Below are 8,189 nucleotides of genomic sequence, written 5' to 3' on the forward strand. Positions count from 1 at the left end.
AGACTGAGTCACATGGTACTCCTATTATACATGTGATGCTTTTGAAAATGTATATATAGAGAGTTCAGAAAACTTTGTGTGCAGATGTAACTAAGACAATACAAGGTTATGAATGATGTTGTTGTTATGTGCCCTCAAGTGGAAACCGAGTCCCAGCTGACCCCCCAGTGGGTGTTCAGAGGCTGTGAATGACTTGGGAGGAGATTGTCCACTTTCTCCTGCACAGGTGCTCAGGCCTCATACCTCTTGCCTTTGGGTTCACAGTATGACTTCTCATGAAAAGCCACCAGGGTCTCCAAGATTCTGATTACACAGAGTTGGGGTTTTTGGTCATGTATTTTGTCACTCGCTATTGATAAGAAAGGTAGTTCCCCAGGGGGCAAGAATATTCCAGCACACTGGTGAGCATGCTAGACAGAAAGGATTCTCTATTCTCTGACCAGGTCACTCTTCAGCGCTAGTGACACAAGTTACTCATGGGCAAAGGGTTTCACAGCCTGACTATTGTATAACTATGATATTCCTGCTTCCCGGAGGTAAAAGGAATGGCGATTTGTTACTTGTTGCAATGTTTTCTATGTGCTAAAGAAAAGAAAAAAAATAAAATCCTGGACTCTTCGTCCGGGGTACCTTAGCTATGATGCAAGCTCATTGCATATGTAACATCCATCTAAACTCATCATGTTGCCCTGGTGAGAATGGGGCAAAGATGAGCAAGTCCACATATGCCAATACTCATGTGGTTATTGTGCAATGGCTTGTCCCAAAAGTCATTTGTCTTTGACCTAGGAGTCTGATCCCCACATACCTGAAACCATACTAGTCTAATTTATTGTTGGTTAGTGTATAGCAGCTTTCCTGAAAGAAGTCCGCGCAAAAGAGAGATAGAGTTTAAAGTTATATCTTTATTCAAGCGGAGCTCCCAGGCGAATCCTCTGTCCTGAAGGGGCAGAGCAGAGAATTCGCAACTTCAGGGGATTGGGATGGGGTTTTTATAATTGGGGTCTTCGGGAAGAAGGGAGTTGCATTCCATTTCTTAGTTACAGCCCGTGGTTGGCAAGGTCATTAGTCCACCTTATCAGCTCCACACGAGGCCATCCAGCCTGCAGTTTGCATTTTTGTTCCCCCTCCTGGCCCCCTTGCCCGGGCCTAACAGTTGGTAGGCTAGAATCTCTGATATTTACCCACCCATGGTAGATAAAGGAATCTTCAACGTTTTAATTAAATTTTTCTTTGTTATTGTTGTTGTTTCTGGGTACTGTCAAGTCAGAATCAACCCATAGCTGACCCTCCAGTGGCTTTTCTGAGGCAGTTAGTTGCACAGGAGGAGACTGCCCATCCTGGAGAACAGCTGGTGGCTTTGAACCAGGTGCCTTTGGTATTGCATTGCAGCTTCTTGCCACTATGCCACCACATTGAAATGATTTTAAGTACTGAATCAGATGGACTCAGTGCCTTAGGTCCAAAGACATAAGACACTGTTGATGAAAGCATTTATAGTTACAAACATTTAGGGAGCTCTGGTGACTCAGTGGATACAGAATTGTGCTGCCAACCCCAAGGCAAGTGGTTTGAATCCACCAGGTGTGGACAAGGAAGAGGGAATCACTGTCAGATTGGTGACGGTTGGTCCTGTAACGAGGCTCTTCATCTTTCAGACTTTGGAAATGTAGCTAGGTGAGGCTTTTCTTTGGAAAGAGACATCATGCTTGGAATGACAGGGGGTTCATGGAGAACAGGAAGACCTCCAATGAGATAGATTGACACAGTGCCATCAGCAGTAGGTTCTAGTTTGCCAGAGATGGTGAGAATGACACAGGATAAGGCAGAACTCAGATTGACTCTTCTTAGGGTCACTGTGAGTCAGACTTTACTTGAAAGCATCTAACAACAACAGCAACCTGAGGAGGGAGATTCTCAATCGGTACAGGTTGTTTTCTCCCCCTATTTTTGTCTTTTATTTTCCACATTATTTCCAATCTGGCTTAAAGAATGCAATGCTGACTTTCCCCCTCCCCCGAGTGTGGATTTTCAATATTATAATCACAAAGTAAGGAGAGCTCTAGATGGTAAGAACATTAGCTTGCAAGTTTTCTTTTTACTTTTTTTGCACTCTGCACATTAAGTCTGTGATAAAAGGCCCACTTGAGGGCTGTATTCAGTACCTAAAGTGAATGTTTTAAATTTAATGATACAATCAAAATCATTTTTCCCTGGTAACTACTATTGTGCTCATTTGAGTGGATTCCAGCACAGTTGTTTTTCCTTTTTCATTATGTTTTGTGTATAAATACAAGTGAGATGGTTTAGTTCATATACAACAAGTATCCAGCTAATATTTTACTTCTCCCCGTTATTTATCTCTGTCAGGATGAATGTCTGCTTCTTTCTTGTCCTTGGTTCGTAGCCATTATTCTAATAATGTTAGTTCTGCATTTTAAGAATTCCACACAGAGTTGCTGAAAATTGCTTAGAAGTTCTTCATACCAGAAGGTTAAATCTCAAAGAATTTTGGCCTTGCATCTAGGAAGCTAAATTGCTGCTAGCAACATTCTATTAATTAGTGTCAGGTCAAGCGATTTCCTTTTCTTTGTACTCAGTTCCAAGTACCCCAGCAAGTGATTTCAGCTGTGAGTACCACAGACTGATTTGAACAGTGGCGGTTGAATGGACTGAAACCTCTTGCTAGTCTGAAAACAGCTAATTAGTTACAAATTTGACAGTATTTTCTCTGCTCTCTGAATCACTTTTAACAATAAACTCTTTTTTTTTTAAAAGTCTGCCTTTCAATTGCATAGATAGCATCATTTCCTATTTCCCTTAGATATTTGTGCAAATGCCATAGGATGTGATGGTCTGCATTCAGACATAAGTTGAGCACTGGACTGTCTTCTGCTCCTTCCCAAACAGTAATTGTGCTTTTAACTAATGTGAGGACAGAAGAGAGTGAGAGCTGAGAGTGAAGGCATGTGTCAAGCTGTCACTTTAACATAGTGATCATTCTTGCTGGCCCTGAAATTCTTCCCTGCACACTGATCCTTGCATATGTCACGTGGGCTTTGGGTAGAGACACACTTCAGGTCCACGCACAGTGTGAGGGCTGTTCCTGCGGCAGTCAGTGGCATGCTTGTGGTTAATTATACTAACAGTGTCAGTTAAGTCTTGGGAGAGGTGGAAGATCATACTAGCTTTGAGCCATGACTTGGATTCTTCTGAATATAAAATATGTCATCATTATTTGTTATAAGGTACTCTGATGACACAGTGATTACACACTTCTAACTGAAAGGTTGATGGTTCAAACCTACCAGCTGATCTCCAGGAGAAGATGTGGCAATCTGTGCTTGTCATGATTACGGTCTTGGAACTTCCTCGAGAAATTACTACTTGACTAGAGTCAAGGAAGGGAGACTTGACTCTGTGGCAGTGGGAGTATAGTGATAGTTGCATCTTTGACATGAATGGCTAAGTGCTGGGCTGTCACTGAAGGGTTGAGAGTTCATCCCACTCTGAGGCCTCTTGGAAGACAGGGCTGGTGATATACTTGAGAGATCCTGTAAAAAAGTTCTAGTCTGTGCATACACAGCTTCATGAGCTAAAACTGACTCCTGAACAACTAATGACAATAATATAAGAATTGTTGAACCCTATTGACCAGAACAAGGGTGGATTTGTTGGATTTCATACTAAGATAATACCATCAGTTAAGATTTAGAATGTAAAGATGCAAACATCTCTCTCTCTCTCGCATCTCTATCTCTATATCAATCTCCAACATCTCTATCATCTCTATCCCTATTCCTATCCCTATCCCTATCCCCATCTCTATCTCTATCCATAGGAACACACACACACACACACACCCTCCAGTAGAGAAGATGTTTATTTAAGTTAAGAGCACCCCATCAAGGTTCTAAGAATTTCCCAGGCCTGATTGGAAGAGATACTGGTAGAAAGACAGTTAAAGGTATGGAAGAGAAAGGAGAATGGATCTCCCTTCATAGGATGAGGGGAAAACACTAATATTTCAAATTTAAATAAAAATAAATAATAAATATAAAATCTAGAAGTTCTTTTGTGGCAACATCAACCTTTAACCTGTGTATAAATAGTTGATAATGAGTAATTTTTCCTTTTTACCTTTTATATCTTAGTGAAAACTGTTTAATCAAAGAATACTTAATACACTTATAACAAGAAGTACTTTTGAATCACAGAGTGGGAAACTATCCAGAATTCAACAACAAAACATTTTATAACATGTACATAAATGTGTGTGTATGAATTTGTAAACAGACTCTAACCTTCCTTTATGCATCCAGTCTTTGATCTTCTCTTAGTTTTCTTTAGCTTGATCTGTTAATATCACCATCACTAAAATTTATGCACCCAAAACCAGAACCAAAGAGGAGGAAACAGATGATTTCTACCAACTCTTAGAGCCAGAAATCTATCAAACATGTAACCAGGACACAGAAATACTATGTGACTGGAATGTGAAAGTTGGGAACCAGGACAAAGGATGAGTAGTCAGATAATATTGACTTGTTGACAGAAATGAGGCTGGGGATAGAGGATAGAATGATAGAATGATAGAATTCTGCACAATCAATGATTTATTCATAGCAAATACCTTTTATAAGAAACATAAACACATGCTATACACATGGATTTCACCTGGTGGTATGCACAGGGATCTGATCAATTACGTCTGTGGAAGGAATTGTTGGAGAAGTTCAGTGTCAGCAGTGAAAACGAAGCCAGGTGCTGATTGTGGAATAGACCGTCAATGATATTCATATGCAAGTTCAAATTAAAGCTAAATAAGGTGAAATCATATCCATAGGAATAAAAATTTGGTCTTGAGTTTATCCCCCCTGAATTTAACAACCAAATCAGGAACAGGTTTGAGGCCTTGAACATTAATGAGAGAAAACCAGATGAGCTGTGGGAAGATATCAAGAAAATAATTTATGAAGAATGCAAAAGGTCATTGCAAAGAAGGAAGAAGAAAAGACCAAAATAGATGTCAGAAGAGACTGTGAATATTACACTAGAATACAGAAAAGCCAAAGCAAAGGGAAAAAATTGAGAAGTTGAACAGAAGATTTCAAAGGGCCTATTGGGAAGACAAAATAAAAGTATTACAATGAAATGTGCAAAGAGGACCCGGAGTCAGATAATCAAAAGGGCTGAACTTGGTTAGCATTTTTTTAAGCTGAAGGAACTAAGGAACAAATCAAGCCATGAGTTGCAATGCTTGGATGCTATGAGCAGAAGATAGAACAGTTCAGGAAGCATTAAAAGAAGATGGAAGAAGTATACAGAGTCATTGTACCAAAAAAGAATTGACTCACATGGAAGAATTTCAAGAAGCAACACATGATCAAGAGGCAATGGTGGTGAATGAGGAAGTTCAGGCTCTTCTGAACTATCTGGCAAAAAAACAAAGCCCCAGGAATTGATGAAATGTCAATTGATATATATATTCCCACAAGCAAGATGCTGCTCTGGATGTGCTCACCAGGTTGTGCCAAGAAATCTGGAGGACAACTATCTGGCCATCTGATTCTGAAAGAGATCCATATATATTCCTATTCCCCCAAAATGTGACCTGACAATGTGGAAATTATTGAACAATAAGACAAAGGTGGGTGACTTTTAGTTCACGGCCCTCAGGCCAGTCTTTCATTGTTTTTGTTCCGACATTCCTCTAGGTCGTATACAACTTGGTGTACAAGTTGCCAGCCAGCGGTCACTTGTGGTTGCTGTGAGGCTGAACCCTGTGACACGGATATGTCAAATGCGTTAATGGTTGGTTACCCAATGCGGACTGAGAGTGGGGTGGAGCTCCCAGATTAAACAAGCGTGGAAGGAGGAGTGGCATCCACTTCCATAATAGCTTGTCTCCAGAAACCCTATGAACTTGGAGAGAGGATGAAAGGCACCCAAGCGTCAAGGACTCTCCTTCATAGGGTCCCTATGAGTCACCTGCGACTCGATGGCACTTAACAACAACAACAACAACATCACTAATATCACAGACTAGCAAAATTCTGCTGAAGATTATCCAGAAATTACTGGAACAATACATTGACAGAAAACTACCAGAAATACAAGCTGGGTGTTGAAGAGATTTTGGCACTAGAGACATTATTGCCCATGTCAGATGGGTCTTGGCAGAAAGCAGAGAGTACCAGAACAATGTCTGGTACAATATTTCACTGGTGTTTGACTGTGTGAATCACAACAAATTATGACTAACCTTGAGGAGAATGGGAATTTTGAACACTTGATTGTGCTTATGCAAAACCTATACTTGGACCAGGAAGCAGTCCTCAGAACAGAACAGGAAAACATCACATAGTTTAAAATCAGGAAAGAAATATGTTAGGGATATGTCCTGACTCCATACATTTTCAATCAATATGCAGAACAGATTACTCAGGAAGCAAGGAGGAATGTGGCATCAGGATTACAGGAAGACTCACCATCAACCTATGTTATGCAGATGACGTAATTTTGTTTGCTGAAAGTGAAGAGGATCTAAAGTGGTTGCTTCAGAAGGTCAAGGACTGTAGTCTTCAATATGGATTGAAGCTCAAAATAAAAAAGACAAAGATTCTCATGGGGAGCTCTGGTGGCCTAGTGGCAAGAGGCTGCACTGCAATCCCAGAGGTACACGGTTCGAATCCATCAGATGCTCTGCCAGAGAAGGAGGAGCAATCTCCTCCTGTACCAGTCAGATCTGATTTGACGGTACATGCACACAAAATTAAAAAATAAAAAAAAAGATTCTCACCACTGGGCCATTTGGCAGCACCATGATAGATAGAGAAGAGATTGAGGTTGTTAATAATAGCAGCTTGCTCAGCTCCACAATGAACACTCTTGGCATCTGCAGTCAGGAAGTCAAAAGATTAATTGCATTAGGAAAATCTCTGTCAGGGACCTCTCCAGAGTCCTGAAAAGTCTAGAGACTAAGTCTAGAAACTAATGTACACCTAATCCAGGCCATGGTCTTTGCAATTACTTGCTATGTATCAGAGAGCTAGACAATGACTAAGGATGACAAAAGAAGAATTGATGCCTTCGAATTGTGGTGCTGGAGAAGAGTCTTGAACATAAATATCATGGACTGTCAAGAAAACAAATGAAGAGAGTGAAACCAAGTTTCCCCTTGGAGGCTAGGATTCTGAAGCTCTGTCTTACATATTTTGGGCACAGGGCCAGGAAAGACAGGTCCTTGGAGAAGGACATCTTCCTCAGAAAGGTGGAGGGACAGTGTAGGAGAGGAAGACCCCAGATGAGATGGATTGATACCGTAACTGGGGCAACAGGTATTGGCATGTGGGAATTAGTAAGACTGGCTCAGGACAGGGCATGGTTCAGAGCTGCTGTACACAGGATCCCTATGGGTCGCTGGTGACTCCATGGCACATAACAACTACAACACAGCAATTACCTGTTAGTATATTTTTAAAGATAATTGGGGGTATATTTTGAACATACATTTTTCAAGAATTAGTAATGGAGGTTAAGTCTAAATTGATTAAATACATATTGCCAATAATAATTTTATTTTCCATCATTTATGATTATTTTTCTCTTGTATCTGGCACTGTTGTAAAAAAAGCCATTGCTATGCTTACAAGTGTCTCTCCAAGGTAAAACAAAACAAAACAAAACCCTGATCTCTGTTTGACTGGAGAAATAGAAGAAGAAGATAATAAAATACATAGAATGTGTGTCAAATAGCCTCTAAGAGCAACTGTGCATTTTTTACTCTGAGACCAGAAGAGATGGATCATGCCTACTTACTATTGCTGTTACTGTATATTTTAAGAAAAGTTTCTATAGAAGAATCCTGATTAAAAGGGGGAAATTAAAGAACAGAATTTAAATGATCTTGGTCTCCAGACTTTCTCGAGACATATAGGCGGAGTTAAAAATGAAACTGTGTCCTGAGATAATTTCTAAATCTTAAACTCAACACATCCCTTGAAGACTTCTTAAAACAAAACCATAGTTTACAACACTCTGGGAGATCCAAGATGGCGGCAGAGGCAGAGACAGCGTGGTGAGCTGTGGGAGCAGTGAACCACTTAAAGCAGGGCCATTATGGCCTTCCACAGACTTCGGCTTATTGATAATTGAACACTTAAACAGTTGATGACTGGCCCTCAGTG

The sequence above is a fragment of the Elephantulus edwardii genome, unplaced genomic scaffold (genome assembly GCF_000299155.1).
Source record: "Elephantulus edwardii isolate Elephantulus edwardi_28Jun2011 unplaced genomic scaffold, EleEdw1.0 scaffold00004, whole genome shotgun sequence".
NCBI classification, from domain to species: Eukaryota; Metazoa; Chordata; class Mammalia; order Macroscelidea; family Macroscelididae; genus Elephantulus; species Elephantulus edwardii.